This window comes from Narcine bancroftii, chromosome 8 (assembly GCF_036971445.1).
Source record: "Narcine bancroftii isolate sNarBan1 chromosome 8, sNarBan1.hap1, whole genome shotgun sequence".
In the NCBI taxonomy this organism is placed as follows: domain Eukaryota; kingdom Metazoa; phylum Chordata; class Chondrichthyes; order Torpediniformes; family Narcinidae; genus Narcine; species Narcine bancroftii.
Window position 1 is genome coordinate 174,671,317 of NC_091476.1, and position 17,480 is coordinate 174,688,796.

At 40.3% G+C, this 17,480-nt stretch overlaps 1 long non-coding RNA gene across 1 annotated transcript; it reads right to left on the bottom strand.

Moving 5' to 3' along the window:
- Positions 1–648: 648 nt before the first annotated feature.
- On the bottom strand, positions 649–17,137 carry LOC138741599 (uncharacterized). The gene is made up of 2 exons (XR_011343597.1): positions 2,334–17,137; positions 649–827 (listed from the first exon to the last, which is right to left on the bottom strand). It is a non-coding gene; the product is annotated as an uncharacterized lncRNA (long non-coding RNA).
- Between the last annotated feature and the right edge of the window lie 343 nt (positions 17,138–17,480).

Consider the following 17,480-nt stretch of genomic DNA (forward strand, 5'->3'; position numbering starts at 1 on the left):
TACCATCTTATTTCAAGCAGAGGCAAATATTTAAAAAAAAAAACTGAAAATCAATTAAAAATACAAAATACTGGAAGAACTCTGGTCAGGCAGAATCGGAATAAAGAGAAAAAGTAATATTGAAATGCTAATACTTTCTCTTTTCACAAACACTATTTCTAATATGATGAATTCCACTCCATGCCTTTCTACTGTTAGAAAAAAATATATTCATTCCTAATGCTGTATTTTCTATCCCTCAGTCAATCCAAGCAACAAAGATGAAAAATTTTCCCCAATACTGTGCACTGTATTGTCAGTTTCAATTTGAAGCCATTGTACAAGCGGCTGTGACTAGAGAGCACATCTAATGCTACTCAAAGGGGAAAAAGTTTTAAGCATGTTCCCCGAGAATACCATTGGCCGTTTTCTAAGAAACTCTGCAATGACGTCCTTTATCAAATGTCTCCTGAAACCTTGAACTCCCTTCATCACCGCATACCTAGAGATGACATTTAAGACCATGAACTTTTCAAAAATTTGTTCTCGACATTTCCAACTGACTTTGTCCCATAAGAGTCTAGTTTTTAAAAATCACTGATATTAAACCAAATGGAGTTACCAAGTGTTTGCATCACTATTCATGTATCGACTTTAAAATTGTTCCAGTTTGTTTTTTCTCTTATAAAAATTTAATTGGTGAGAGGTTGTCAGTGACTAAGGACAAGGGTTAATCATGAAACAATGCCAGTCTGAAGGTGTGCAGTGGTGGAATTCAGGAGCTCACTTCACTTAATGCAGCTCCAAATCCAGTTAGATGAACGAGGGGACTCGTCTGGTCACAAGGTCTGAAAGAGAAATGAAACAGTCACATAAGCAACTTTAAATAAGATCATCATTATGCCAATATTTTCAAAACAACAACTGCAAGAGAGCGAAAGGGAATTAAATGATCAAATGCCTACCCGAGATCGCATGTTAAGATCAGCTGGTCAGAGTTCCATTTTGCAGGTTAAAATTTATGGATTTTGGAAATGGAAGAAGATGGAAAATTGAACAAAAACAAAGTGCTGGAAGAACTTGCAGGTCATATGTACCCACGAAAATCAATAGGTAATCAATAGAGATTCTTAGTGAATAGCTCAGACCTGAAACAGCAAATTTCTATAGTTTTCCACCTGAGTTTCCCCAGCATTGTTTTGGAAATGCAATACAACTTCAAATTTTGAAGACTATGGCATAAAATATCAAGAAAGAATGGCAAAAGAAAGGCATTAATTAGAATCTGAAAACATGTCAGCCATCATTGCAAGAAGGATTGAATTTAAGAGCAGGGATGTTCTGTTGCAACTGTACAGGTGAGGCTGCATCTAGACCCATGTACAGTTCTGGTCTCCTTACTGGAGAAAGGGCATTCTGGCATCCTGATTAATAGAAATGCAAGTCTGTCATGCGCAAACATCCTTCTTAGATCATAGTATCCAAAACATTTCACTGTAATCAAGCTGCAGTCTGACCAGAGGTTTGTGTAGTTGCACAAGTGATTCACCAGGTTGATTCCAAAGAGGGTGTCAACTTAGGAGGAAGGACCAAGTCAGTTAAAACAGTATCCAGAACTGTTTTATGTACACAAGGTGCAGTCCCACCAGATCTTTGTACAATCACAGCATAATTTCAAATCTCAATTCTAATCACTCTTCATGGATGGTTGGGTCCTCGATAAATTCTGAGCCCTATTTAAACAACTCTTGGTAAATGTCATCAATAGTGGAAATGGAGATTTCAGTGAAACTCTTAACCATTTTGGTGATCCTCTGTATTAACTTCTGGTCCGATGCTTTGCAGCAACCGTCCCCCACAATGACGGCCAGAGAGGACCCTCTCAATTCTGCGACGGGGGCGTCGCCTGGCCCTCCTCAGCTTCCGTCGAAAGTGTCAGCACTGCTGTGCCTTCCTGACTAGTGAGGAATTTTCTTCGCCCTTCCCCAGTTCCTTTCCCCTTTTGTCTCGATAAAGGATCCAGACCAGAAACATTGAATGAATTTCTCCCCACAGATGCTGCCTGACTCAGTGAGCCCCTCCAGCAGTTCATTCTTTGCTCAAGATTCCAGCATCTGCAGTCTAAGTGTTCCTCAAATGAGCACTGGCTGTCTGTTCATTACTGGAGGTAAACAAGTAAATCTGCAGGTGCTGGGTGAAGTGCAGTGCTCAAAAGTGCTGGAGAACCTCAGCAATCATGTAGATTCCACAGGAAGTAAAAGGCAGTCAATGTTTGGCTCCGACACTGCACTATTAATCCCTTGGAGCATTACAGTCAGATTAAGCCCTCTTTGAATTAAAACACACTCACTTACCCTGGACCTTCAACAGCAGTTAGAAGCCTTGCCCATGCCCTATTAAAAAGGCAAAGCGTAACAGCCCTAACTGAGGAAATAACAAGACACATTGTTATGGCAGTCATGCAATGTTATAATAAGACATGATGTCTCTCACGTATACATTGTACTTCCCCAACAAGTCCTCAACACAGTGCTCGAAAGAAGAGGCTGCCTGTTTAGATGTTTAAGATGGAGTTCAAAGGATCTTTGCATGCCCAAAGTTATAGGAAAAAGGCAGATTAGTGGAGCTGAATCCACAACCAGATCAGCTATGATTTTACTGAATAGCAGAGCAGGATTAACAGGCCAAGATGGCCAACTCACCAAGCTCCTGACAACATGGCCATCGACACATACTGGCATTGGCCAACGGAGCATGCAACGCCATGGCTGCCGGCACGAACACTGGCCCTGGTTGCCGACTCAATGGAGCTCCAGACAACATGGCTGCTCGCTCCTGCCCCGGCCGCCAACCCAATGGAGCTCCTGACGCCATGGCTGCAAACTCTAACCTGGACCTCGACCACCTATTCACCAGTGCTCCCAACGCTTCAACCGCCGACTCCAGTATTGAACAAGTCTGCCTACCTGCAGGAGATCCCTACGCTGACTCTCACCCGAGCCCTGGCCACCCTTGGGCTGGTGCTTCCAGGAAGCCAGAGGTTCCCACCGATCCCAGCCAGTAGCATCACCATAATACTTATACAGTATCAACAATAAAGAACAAGAGAATTTTCAAGCATCAAATAAGATTCACTTCTTACCATGAGTACATGAGAGCTCCGCTGGATTCAAAACAGTGGGGCAGGTGAAAAAAAAACCTTTTATCAACTTGTGACATGTTGCTGCCGAAAACCTTTGCTAATAATTGGTAATTTTGGTAAAGTGACTTGGATAATCCAAAATGTACTATAGTACATTCGCCTTTGTTGCAGTATTTTTAGAAGATCAAATGAGACTGCAGCAAATGTTCACTAGATTCCCGAGGAGACACTGTATATACTTGTGTAAGTCAATACCATTAAAAAAGTTTTTAAATGCTATTTTTGGCCCCAAATGTGCTATTTTCAATATATCGCATGCAAAGATCAACTAGACTTTCACCTCAGGCCTAGCCACCTGCAGGCAGGAACCTGACGCCTTGGTTGCAAAGACACACCTCAGTCCTGGCCGCCCACCCATCAGAGCTCCTGATGCCTTGACAGTGGCCATCTGAACTCCTGATGCCTCCCAATGATGCAGATACTGTCAAAAATAGTATCCATGTACTAGTCAACCCCATAAAATTTATAAAAAAGGTCTACAAATTCTATTTTTACACTAGTATGCAAGGAAGCCTTGAGATGAGTTAAATGGCACTTTGAAGTATTAAAAAGAATGAGAGATGATCTTAATGAAATATAACAAGTTTTAAAATGGGCTTGATACGCTAGATATAGAAATGAAGGAAATTTAGGAAAGCCAACAACATAAAATTACTTTGGTAGGTAAGGTGGAGAATCCCACAGACATTACAATGGCACAAGGATACCTAATGGAGAGAACATTGTTATTGATGTTTGGAGCTCAGGAGATTGTGAGGTCTTGTATGAACACCTCATCTATTTACCATGGAGAAGGTTATGAAGGCTAAGGAATTAAGGGGAATAAAGATGTCTTTGGACCTATCTGCATTACACAAAGAGGTACTGGTGGTCTTTAAGCACATTATGGTGGATAAATCCCTGGGGCCTGACCAAGTGTAACCTAGGACATTATGGAAAACTCAGGATTAAATTATAGCCACTGAGGAATAGATAGCTGAATCATCTTTATCCAAGTGTGACGTACCAGAAAACTGGAGGTTTTCATTTAAAAAGGGCTACATGGATAAGCCAAGGAACTAGAGACTGTTGAGCCTAATGTCAGTGCTGGAAAATTAGAGAGGCTGGATCAAAAGTATTGGGAAAGCCAAGGATTGTGCATAGAAAATTGATGTTCAATAAAATTTGAGTTTTTTTTAAATAAAAAAGGTGAACATGAGGATTGATCACATTTTCTACAATGAGTTTGTCAAGGACCTGTAGATAGGCTAGTCTTGGTCAGAGGATCCAATGTTGGTCAACTGGATACAAAAGTCAGTGTGTTTTTTTTTTAAGATTGGAGGCCTCTGACCAGTGGTGTACTGCAGAACAGAGTCCTGTGACTATGTTGTTTGTCTTGTGATCTGGGACGGTTTGCTGCTCTGCAATTGGATCCTGGACTTCCTCATTGGAAGTTCCCAATCAGTGTAAATCAGCAGGCATCACCTCTTCCTCACTGACCATCAACACAGAGGAACCCAAGGGCTCCTGCTCTATTCCCCAGTCATGGTTGCATTAGCCAAGTCCAGCTCCAACACAATCTAGAAATTCACTGACATCAGCATCATTGCTGGCCAAATGATTGGAAATGAGGAGTGAGAATGAAGCTTCAGAACCTGGTTAGGTGGTGCCAGAACAATTCTACTCAATGTCATCAGATCCAAAGAGCTTATTGTTTTTGGGAAGGAAAAGCCAAGGTGACCTGCATTGTTGGGACAGTCATGGAGAGGATTAGTTGCTTCTAAGCGCATGGGAGTAGAAATCTCCTTGTCTCAGCACATCGAGGCATACCACATCAACACCTATACCTCTCAAGAACTTAGGAGCTTTGGCACGTCACTGAATATGCTATCCAACTCTAAAGTGCACTGTGGAAAGTGCTCGGATTGCCTGCAACATTTCCTGAACTGAGGCCAGGTTCATCATATGCTCTGACCTCCAATCAATCTATGTGAGCCAGTGCCTCAAGGCAGCCATTGTAAAAGACTTTCATCACTCTGGTCTCAACCTCTTCTCACTACCATCTTTGGGCAGAAGGCACAAAAGTTAGCAAGGATCCTCTTATTACACCAATTGTGGAATGCGCTGACAAAAGAGGATCGTCTACACTATTGCGATACAAGTTTTTTTCCTAAGTGATTGTAAAAGAGACGAGTATGGAAGATGACAATCTAATTTAATGTAATGTTTTAGTAGTTTAAAAAATTTAAGTAGCTATTTGGCTGCAGCAAACAAGACTTTTGGTGCATATATAGGGACAAAGTACATGACAAACTCATTAACCATATTAATATCTTGGATTAGCAAGTTTGTGGGTGACATCAAAACGGATGAAAGTTATCTAACAAGAGTCTAGATCACTGGGGAAGTGGCCAAAATTTAAATCTGACAAGTGCAAGGTGCTACATTGGAGCCTGTCTTCTTGAATGGAAGCTCTGAATAGGTTTCTTGGGGGGGAGGGGGAAATGTAAACAATCATGACTGGGTTTAGACATGGTAAACAGAAATACTGACAATTCAAGAACTAGGGCATACATTTAAATTGCAGATACAAAAAGGGATACAGGAACTGTTGGGAGAGTGTTGAAAATCGTAATTTCAAAGGAGACACATTACAGGCAACATACACTGGAATCTAGAGCAAAATTAAACTCCTGGAAGAACTCAGAAGGTCAGACAGCCTCCATGCACAATGGACAATCAACACACAGGGTTTTGACTGTACATTTCCCACTACAGATGGTACTTCCCCTGCTGAGTGTCTCAAGCAATTATTTTTTTTGTAAACTGCCTAAAGGGAACTAGAAGACCTCAAAATAATTCTGTGAAATCCAGGAAAGAGTGGAGGGGGAAAACATTGGACTGATTAAAAAGTTACTTAATTCTAGCTTGGATTTGATCAATCCAATTGCTCCCCCAAAGATTCTCTATCGAGACGAGGTGGGGCCAAGGATACAAAATGGAAGAGGTGGGTCTCCATACTTCAGGACAAAGGGTCATCAGGAAATAAGTAGACTGAATGAATGATTACTCATTTTAATTTGATCCCTTTGGAATCAAACAGGCTAAACCATAATCTATGGATTTTAGTTAGATAGCAAGTGTGCAGGAAGTACCTCAATTCAAGTCACATAAACTTTGATACAGGATTTTTAAACTCCAGGGAAGTGCTAGAATTTTGGCATGTGTTCAGAAACTCCAAAACTTCCAGAATGGGTTTCACGGAGGGTCAAACGTTGCAAGGAGACGACCATTAGTAGGTTAAGATGTTGAAATATTTCAGAAGTGTGGCCCCCTCAAATCTGATGAATGTTAATGTGGGTGAATATTTTGCACAGGAATTTTGGAGTCCAGGGAAAAAAGTGCTGACAAGTCTCTGCACCAGAGTAGATAGGAAGAATGATTAGTGCAACTACCCCTTCAATGTTTTGAATGTATTTGGCCAATTTTTTGGGTGAACTCTAGTACTGTAGTTATATTGGGACTGCTTCGCTAAGGGAATTACACGCTTGCAATTCTACAACCATGGCCAGTCAGAGCTCCCAGCCGTTCCTTGTCAAATCACAGTGGCTAAATCCATTTGCAGTGATGAGGTTAGTAGAGAGGAAGCAAATATTTCTGTCTGCTTTGAGCATTCATATGCTGAGTATCCTAAATGGGCTTGTTCTTGAAGCTCCCCACCATTACGAGTATAGGACTGAAGAGCTATGACCTGAACAGTTGGCTGTGTCTAATAAATGTTGCCCTTGCAATAACTTTGGCAGAGGGCACCTTCTTTTCTGGTTCTACTGCCTTCTGCATCTCACAGATTCTTTATTCAATGGCAATGATGAAGTGAGTGGTCGTTCAGCTTGTAGATTGTGATGGAATACAAAACTTTGGTGCTGTGAAGCTCGACACAAGCAGAAAAAATGTACTACCTCAAGCTACCCATCATCAGACAAAATTAGAATGAGACAAAAGCCCCTCTGAATTCCACTTTCCTTTTGTGGATTCCATTATCCTGAATCAAGAACAAAACCAAAAGATCAAAGGTGCTCCCTTTCACCTAGATGTATAAATAAATATAATCATTGCTATTCTCTGGTTCTGCTGTTGTACTGGTGATCAACACAGTAATTGCAATACAGAAATCTGGCATGAAAAGTGCAAGGTTTGACTTTGCTAGCACAGCAAAGTCAAGATGTCCAAAGCCTAGTCTATAGGATAGCTCAATTTAGATGTTAAGAATATAACACTGCAAGGTTAGGTTTCTTCAGTTTCATTCTCCTGTTACACCAAAACCACTTTCAGACAATTGAATGGCTTACTAGACCATACCAGTGGAGCAGTTACATATTAGGACAAAGAACAGAGCAACAAGTGTAAATTATTAATGCCAACAGAATCCTTAATGGTCTGGCAGTCTTTGTTCCATCTTCAGATGAGGGATCAACCCCAATTCCATGAGTCATGGAGAAGCAGAGTAGCACCAGCCACATCCAAAGAGGAGGTGAAGCAAATTGATGATATATACAATTTACTTCTTTTTCTTTGGCTTGGCTTCGCGGACGAAGATTTATGGAGGGGGTAAAAAAGTCCACGTCAGCTGCAGGCTCATTTGTGGCTGACCAGTCCGATGCGGGACAGGCAGACACGATTGCAGCGGTTGCAAGGGAAAATTGGTTGGTTGGGGTTGGGTGTTGGGTTTTTCCTCCTTTGCCTTTTGTCAGTACTTCCTCGATTAAGCACAATGTCAATAATCCCACAACCATGAACGATCTAAGCTCATCCATCCTGCCATATGCAGAGAATAATTTATCAAAAGAATATGGTCCATTGCGTCTCTGCTAGTCGGATCTCAACTTCCAACACATTACCCTGCAGATCATAGCTGCTTACATTGGCATCCAAGTTTTGTTTAAATGTGACATCTTCTGCCTCTTTCATCCACTCAGACAGCAAATTTCAGACCCTTGCCCCCCTTCAAAAATTCTTCCATCACCTCCCATCTAAACATGGTACCCATACTTTAAATCTATACATTGATTTTAACCATTCTGCAAAAGAAAATGTGATGTGTCTTTCCCATTTATCCTCTAGGCTGCTCAAATTTATACATTGTCACACCTATACCAGAGGATAAGCCTATCTTTTCTCTTGAAGTACAATTTTCCAGTCCTATCAGCAAGGTGATAAATCGCACACACCTGCCAGTACAACTCTATGGGTCCCAGAAATGCAGTTATCAAGCAGTAGGCCAAATTACATGTACAATATCAGATATAATAAATTTAAGTCATTGGTAGTGAGAGGCGCCACAAAAATATTTTCAGATTAACAAGGTTGTGAAACATTCTGCCTCAGAGGGCAGTCGAGGCAGAAAACCACATACTTGCCCAATATTATTTCAATTAACAAGAATATGCTCCCCAATCTTATATTTTGTGTAATCTAATGAAGGAAAGCATCCCACATGCCCTTTTAATGACCTTAATTCTACTGTGGATGTGGGCATACACTTCATGGTCCTTAAACACCACTGTCAAGATGAAAAGATCATACATTTTTTCAATAGTCTAAAACTTCCCACTTATCCATGAACCGAGTCAATTTTTGTACCATTTGCAAACTTCATCTTACTCCCTAAATTCTTAAAAGCAAATAAATTGTGAAAAGAATGAATGTTGAGCTTTGCAACCCCACTGATAATAGCCTCCCCAAAAAGACCTTTTGTTCCCCGCTGCTGAGTCAACTTCAGATGCAATCTGCCATTCTCATGGTGACATCAAGGAGCTTATCAAATATGCTGTTACAATTCATGTAAATAATGCCAAATACATGGTGGTCATTAATTTTCATAGTCTCATTAAAATTCAGTCACAAATGAGTGCAACAAACCCACACTGATTACCAACAGTCAGCCTGGTAGAATGGATTCCAAAAAATTGCCCTCAACTGAAGTTCAACCAGAGACTAGTTAACTTTGTTTATTTCTTCCTTTAATCCTCTGACATCACTCTTGAAGCAAGAGGATTGGAAAACTCAGTTTTTCCAATTTCTTTCCTTATTTTGTTCAGACTTTGGACGTGACAATTTAGCCATTATCAAAATCAATAAATATATAAATACTCTTAATCTGTCTGTACATTCCAATATTACACATTTACTTGCTATACATGATATTGTTATAGCCACTTATGGATACTGCATCCAGTTCTAGTCACCTTGCTAAAGGAAAGATAGCATTGGAAAAAGTGCAAGACTCATAATGATGTTACTGGGACTGGAGGGCCTCGGTTACAAAACGCTAGGAAATTTCTCTGGAGCACAAATCAAGGTTACCTTGTAGAGGTGTACAAAATCATGAATGGCATAAGCAAAATGAATAGTTTTCCTCACCCTAGAGTAGATGATTCTAAAAGTACAGTAGGTGAACAGGGAAAGATAAATGGGAAACAAGGAGCAACACATTTTGTACAGAGACGATGGAATGAGTTGCCAAAGTGGTAGAACTGAGCTCAACTGCAATATTGAAATAGATGTTAATAGAAAAGGTTCAAAGGGATAAGGGCTAAAAAGAGCAAATGAGATTAGTTTAGATGGGCAACTTGGTCAGCATATGCATGCAGGTTTGAATGGCCTGTTTCCATGCTCTGCAGCATTACGACAACTAGACAGCATCATATTTTTTTTTTGTTGCAAAATGTTCTTTAAAAATCTCACCCACCCTCTGCTTCAGAGTGAACTTGGTCCCCAGCTGTTCTTTTTTTTCTTTTAGAGATCCCCTGGCTCTTTAAGTGCTTAAATCACAAATTTTGATTTTGTTTGCTGTGCATGCCAAGTAGAAGGCCAGGGAAAGAGATGCTATTTTTTGAAGGTTCTGTTTTTGAATCATTTGCCCAGCTCCTTAGAATCCATTTGGAAGACTTTATTCCCCTTTAGATTCTGCAAAATTTCACCAATAGAATACAATGCATTCATGGGCTGTCCAAGATTTTAAAAGGCACCTGCAAACTATGCAATTTCAGCTATTCTTTTCAGTCACCTCGTAGTTTATTGGAGACTTCTCTCGAAGTGTAGAGCATAGTTTGCATTCTGCTGGAAAGCCAGCAATTTTCAGATCTAGTGCTTATTGATGCCAGCTGATGCTTATTGTCAGACTGTGGTTCCCCAAATGACCCTGCCTTTGTCTGAATTCTCAAGTGGAATACTCAGCAATTAACATGTTGCCTTTGTCCCACTACTGATATAATCTAAAAATTAACCTTTTCAGATTTTTAATTGAAAATACAAGTCCAATAATTGGACTTCAAAAACATTGGCAATTAAAACACCCATTAGTACTTGTGAAAAACACAAGTACTCAGAAAATGGAATTGTGTCAGTTTCAATCCTGATACAAGGTTGTCCTGATCTCAATCCAATACTACACTACCCACCATGACTGTACTAGTGGGTGTTCAGCAAAACCAACCCCAATTATTCATACTATCTATGACCACTACAGTTCTACACTTCACCGGGCTAATTTTTAATATTTCAACCAGGACTGCAGTTAGCACAACACTGCTACAGCACCAGTGACCTGGCTTTGAATCCAGCAGGATCTGCAAGGAATTTGTATGTTCTTGTGTCTGCATGGGTTTCCTCCCACCCTTCAAAACATACGGGGACTGGGACTGGAGGTTAATTGAGGTGTTTGGGCGGCAAAGGCTTGAGGACCAGAAGGGCCTATTAATGTATATCTAAAACCCCTCTCTCCTCGAGATGTATCTCTTTCGTCGCACACAAACTTCAACATCTTTTAAAATTTGACTAAACATGCCATTATTTTTTCCTTATTTAATTCAGCATTTTCATATACAAATTGACTGACCTCCTCAAGGACAGATTTAATGCCATTATGAAAGAATCGGATTTCAAGACAGTCCCTTTAATTTTAAAATATTTTCCTGTTAAAAGACATAAGGATCTCTGTCTCAAGGTCCAAAAGTTAATCCCCTGTAAATATTCCTTCCACCTCGTTGTAACTTTTTCATGACATGCCTACCCACCCCTGTTGAACTTTGCAGATAAAGCAGTCTTCAATTTCCTTTGAACTTTCAATCCTCCTGGATCTAGGATTACTGTTCAATAGGAAATATTAGGCACTGAACCTCCCTTGTAGTATAAGCAGCTTTGGAAGTGATTCTTGATGTCATGCAACTCAAATAGATATTTTCAGTTATCTACTGCAGCAACCAGGCTCCTGAATAAACCCCATAACGGTAGTATTATACTGCCCCATTGATCTTCCTTTTCATTGGAATCCTTACTCTGTAAATTGTGCTTTCTAACCATTGGAGGCAACCTGTTGGTCTGTCCACACAAGAATCCATCTCCATTACTAGGTATTTTGTGCAAGTTAACTTAAAGTATAAAGATGCGATGTTATGATATAGCTGGGGAAGGAAAAAATACAGCAACTTGTAGATATAAACTTTAAATGTTCCTCTTCAAATAATGAACAAAAACTGGAGCCAATGGCAACTCCAAGTGAAGCAAATTATAATTGTAACCAAACTTTATGGCTGCGACAAATGAAACCTTTCAAATCTATTCCCAAATGTCTGAATAGACTGGTCCACAAATCTTTACTATTAACACCTGCCCCAAAATTAAAAAGTTCCCAATGGTGAATATACTGTTATTACGGGTAAATAAAAACTGAATTCAAGGAAACATTTGTCAATAAGCTTTCAAAGATGTAGGTGATTTAAAAGTAGTCACTACTGTTTTACAGCATAAGTGGGTAATTCTGATCAGTAACAAGCTATCTCCTATGCAAAATACAAAACCTCATGGGAAGCATTAAAAATTAACACCAAATGGGAGTTCATACCCTAGACATGAAGGTTCTGAATCAAGGGGCACTTAGAGATGCAAATTGAAGCAATTTTAAGGTTATGGAAATATGGAATAGATTTATGTGAAGTGTGACAACAACCAGGCTAATTTCAGTAACTGTTGGAAAAGAGCAAAGCAATTATTACAAGGTAGAAATACATTTGAATTTTGCAACTAGGTAAGGCACATGTATGCCAGGAAAGTTCAAGCAACAATTATTGTTCTAAAAGACTATACTGTAATTTAAATGCGGAGAAGTCAAATTGTACAACTAAGCGACATTCCTTGTGGATGCACAGCTGCAGGGTGAAGCGTTCCATATCGGCCAAGAGTCAGATGCAAGTAACCAAGTTCACAACCAAAGTATTTGCATTTCTCTGGACAGTTACTCTAAATCCTGAGACTAGTAGATTCCAAGCAGGACTTGGTTTCCACACATTAGATGAACCTCCATTCCTCCCCCAACCCCCAAAAACCACTTCAAGAGTTTGGTAGCTGAAATTAATTCAGAAACCACTGAAGACTTTGGTACAAACAAAGCTCCTTTCATTAACCCATTAAATGAAATGATTAATTTCATTTGGGAATATCTGGAAGCAAGAATGAATTACAAAAGCCACACAGATGAGATAAAATAAAAATTGTTGCAAACTTCCTGCAAATCAATAAAGGGAGGCATGGTTGGCATAGCGGTTAGTGCAATGCCTTTACAGCAGTAACGATCCGGATCAGGGTTTGAATCCCGCACTGTCTCTAATGAGTTTGTATGTTCTCCCTGTATCTGTGTGGGTTTTCTCCGGAGGTTCCGGTTTCCTCTTATCATTCAAAACATACTGGGGTGTAAATTGGGCAGTGTGGACTTGTGGGCCGACATGGCCTATTACCATGATGCATGTTTAAATTTATTTTTAAGAAGTAATAAAAATTTTAAAAGTATCACAGACAAACAATTCTTGTGGAACATAAGGATTTACTCTTTGTTGGTGCTCAAAATTCTAGATATAGTAAAGATGTGTTCTACATAATTGGATACAAGCTAATTATAGCTGGAATTCATCATTTGATATGTTTGCAGCTGTGCTCAACTCATTCAGAAGGTACAAGCCATAAGTTTTCTCCAAAGAGCTTTCATTTGAAAATTCCAAAGTTAAATAACAAATGAATCCTCTGCAATCAGTTCAGCCTTGAATTATATTTACATTTCCCGATCTTCCTTTGATACGACACTGCTGTACACTTATAGTTCAGACATTGGCAATGTACATTGATTGTATCTTGTAGATAACAGATGCAAGATGGCAGCCGTGGCAGAACTGCAGTAACACCATTGCTGCTAGTGTGGACCCGGAGAGAGTGGGAAGTGGAGTCACAGCAGGATCCACCTGACCAGTCCAACTGCTGTCTGTTCCCTACAGGCTTTAAACGCCTGTAAAAAGTAGTTTTACTTTAAAATTCTGTGACCTCATGGTCTGTGCCCAAGATGGCAGTGCCTGTGTTTGGCAGCAGCCACGAGGGGTTATAAACTCCAGGGAAACAGGGAGAACAGCCCCTGCTTGAGAAGAAGCAGAGATGACTCATGGGATGGTGACCACAGTGGTGGACCAGCGAGAGGTTCTGCGATTAAGAAACATACAAGCGAGGGCTGTCAGTAACTCAACGTTAGAAACCCACGCAGGTTGCGGAAAATGCAGTCAAAGGATTCACATCAGGCTGCAGACTGACTCAAGACTGGCTGAAGGGGGTACTTACCAAGCATCAGAAATGGATGCAAGAGGGTGCTGAAGGGTTCCGAATCAATCGTGTCAAAGGCGGCTCATGATTTGAACTGGACTGAGTGGCTGCAGAAGTACTAAAGGCAAATTCATGGACACTGGGACTCTTTCTGTGACTAAAAGAGGGGCCTCAGGCAATTTCTGCTGATGGCGAATCTGTCTATGTTATGGCAGACAAATTCTGTTTAATACCTCAGTCTTTATTACATGACAATAAATTGAATCTCGAATCTTGAATGTCCATTCAATTTTCAATTATAAATACAGAATACCACTCATTACACTATAAAGCAGCTTTGCTGAAGTTTACAACAGCATTTTTCCACACAAGTTTAACAATTCAACTCCTTTAACACTTAGTGCACCATCAAGCACAAAAGTCAGAAATTGTTTTCATTTCAATTTTGAAGTGCACAACACTTTTCTCAGTCATCTAATTGTATCTCATTGTTTTGGAATTTAATGCCCATGATATGTAGTGGCAAAAAGAATCTTAAGTGATGCACTTACAAAAGTTCCATCTACAGTACAACTCCGATTATCTGAAATGGTTGGGACCAGGCCCATTCAGATAAACATTTTTTCAGAGAACCAGCCATTTTAAAAAAAAACAACCCAGCAGGCAACGGCAAATCACATGTAACAGTGTCTTAACAACAAGGTAAGGCTTTAAAATTAAAATGTTTAACTCCCACCAAAAAAAAATGCTGGCCACTGCTGATCAGACACCTCCCTCCCCATGCTGGGAGTCAGATCTGCTGCTACTGCTGCCAGGAGCCCGAGGTCCCCAGTCAGTTTAGCTCAGAATTTAAAAAAAAAAGATAAATAAGGATTTAGGAAAATCAGAGCTGTACTGTACATCATATCTTTTCTAAACAAAGATTTGAGCTCATAAGTATTTTCACATTTTACAGGCTGACGTCTGTGGTGGGCAAGTTGATGGAAAGTGTTCTGAGGGATGGTATTTACAAATATTTGGAGGTACAGGGATTGATAGGGAGTAATCAGCATGGTTTTGTCAGGGGTAGATCATGCTTGACAAACCTGAGTTTTTCGAGGGGGTTACAAAAAAGGTTGATGAAGGGAAAGCTGTGGATGTTGTCTATTTAGACTTTAGTAAAGCTTTTGACAAAGTTCCCCAAAGGAGGTTAGGAAAAAAGGTGGAGGCATTAGGTATAAATGAGGAGGTAGTGAAATGGATTCAGCAATAGTTGGATGGGAGGTGTCAGAGAGTAGTGGTAGAAAATTGTTTGTCCAATTGGAGGCTGGTGACTAGTGGAGTTCCTCAGGGATCGGTCCTGGGTCCACTATTGTTTGTTATATATATTAACGATCTGGAAGTAGGGGTGGAGAATTGGATAAGCAAGTTTGCGGATGATTCAAAGATTGGTGGTGTTGTGGACAGTGAGGAAGATTACCGTAGATTAAAATGTGATTTAGGAAGGCTGGAGGTGTGGGCTGAGAAATGGCTGATGGAATTTAATGCAGATAAGTGTGAGGTGTTACATTTTAGAAAGGCAAATCTAAATAGGTCATATGCATTAAATGGTAGGCTATTGAGATGTGCAGAGCAACAAAGGGATTTAGGAGTTGTGGTAAATAGTACCCTCAAGGCTGATACTCAGGTAGATGGTGTGAAGAAGGCATTTGGAATGTTGGCCTTCACAAATCGGAGTATTGAATTCAAGAGTAGGGAGGTTATGATGAAATTGTACAAGGCATTGGTGAGGCCAAATTTGGAGTACTGTGTACAGTTTTGGTCACCAAATTATAGGAAAGATATAAACAAAATAGAGAGAGTGCAGAGAAGGCTCACGAGAATGTTGACAGGATTTCAGGGTCTGAGTTACAGGGAAAGGTTGTGCAGACTGGGGCTTTTTTCTCTGGAGCGTAGAAGATTGAGAGGGGACTTGATAGAGGTGTTTAAGATTTTAAAAGGGACAGACAGAGTAAACGTGGATAGGCTTTTTCAATTAAGAGTGGGGGAGATTCAAACTAGAGGGCATGGTTTAAGATTGAAGAGGGAAATTATAAGGGGAACATGAGGGGAAATTTCTTTTCGCAAAGGGTGGTAGGGATGTGGAATGAGCTTCCGACAGACGTGGTCGAGGCGGGATCATTGGTTACATTTAAGGAAAGACTGGGTAGTTATATGGAGAGGAGGACTGGAGGGCCGAACTGGCCTGTTCTGTGCTGTGTGGTTATATGGATATATGGTATGAAGGCTGGGGTTCCCAATTTAATACCATTAGGTTAAGCAGATCATTTGTAATTCTCCAAAATTAAGTAATGTAGAGCATTAGACCAGGTAACCTCTGTGGTCTTCTCTGCCATCCAACAGCACCACTGCTCTAATCTTGCCTTGACCACTACCTAATGCTTATTCCCAATAACTTAAATTCCCCCATCAAAATACTCTTAACCTTTTTTAGATAAAGCCAAAAATACACAACTCTTAATTTTAGTCTTAAATGGGATACCCAATATTCTGAAACCATAGCAGAGGTTCTACATTCTTACCATGTACTGTCAAGTTCCCCAATGGTTCAACAAGATGAGCCTTCCCTCAAATTCCATTTTCCATAGGCCTAACTTGCATCCCAAGAATCTACATAGCAAATCCTCTCAGCTGCTGACAAAGAACATCCTACCCTGTACATGCACGCAATACTCAAGGCGAGGTTATCACCAATATTCTGCATGCAATCATTTTTATATTCCATGTCCTCCTTGATTCCTAGTTGTTCCTACTTGCTATGTAGGTGAACATCCAGATCCTGGTGTTCAGCAGTATTGTGTACTCTCTCCACTTGGGAGTCAAGCTTTACTACTCTATCCAAGTAGATAAAACAAATTTCCCACTTCATTTATTTATTAATCTAAATATGTCCATTTGCACACCATCTTCCTCATCTTGCAATCCCACCACTGAAAAGTTTGGTTATGTCCATCATCCAAGTCATTAGGTACAGCCTTTAATAAGTTTGAAGCTTCAATGCCAACCTATACATACCAACTTGAAAATGAGCCATTTAACTGAAAGTTTCTGCACTCTTACTTCCAACACCATGGATTTTTGCATTTTTAAAAGCTCATTTCATTACATCTACTGAGTTATTAAATTTAATACATCTCAGTAGAAGGCCCCTCCAGCCCTCAAAACCTGTGCCACCCTAACCAACAATCTTTACATTTTTGAGAATGGTTGGATACCAGAGTGAGTGAGGCGGTGTGAGCGAGTGCAGCTTAAGAGCTTCATCGGCTACTCTGACAGCGCAGCGGGACTGTCCGTGTGACGCCAATCATCTTACCTTCCTGTTTGGAGCCACTTCAGCGGCAATCCTTTTATGCAGTAGGTGGAGTGACTTCACTTCCCCTCTAAGTAAATCCCAGTAGGTAGATGGAAGATGGAGCAAATTTGAGCACTCAATCCACCATCAGCCTTTTTATGGAGTCGAGTGCAGCGATACAAGGATGGAGAATCTGTCTTTACATTTGCTTTTTTTCCCCCCTCTACAAAAGGGCCTGTTTCTGAAAGTATCACAAGTACCAGTCACAGGCCAAGTAGAATGGTTTTCTTCATTCCGAATCCTTGAGAGTACTATACAAAAAGCATACTGGAGACACTTTTATTGAACTGC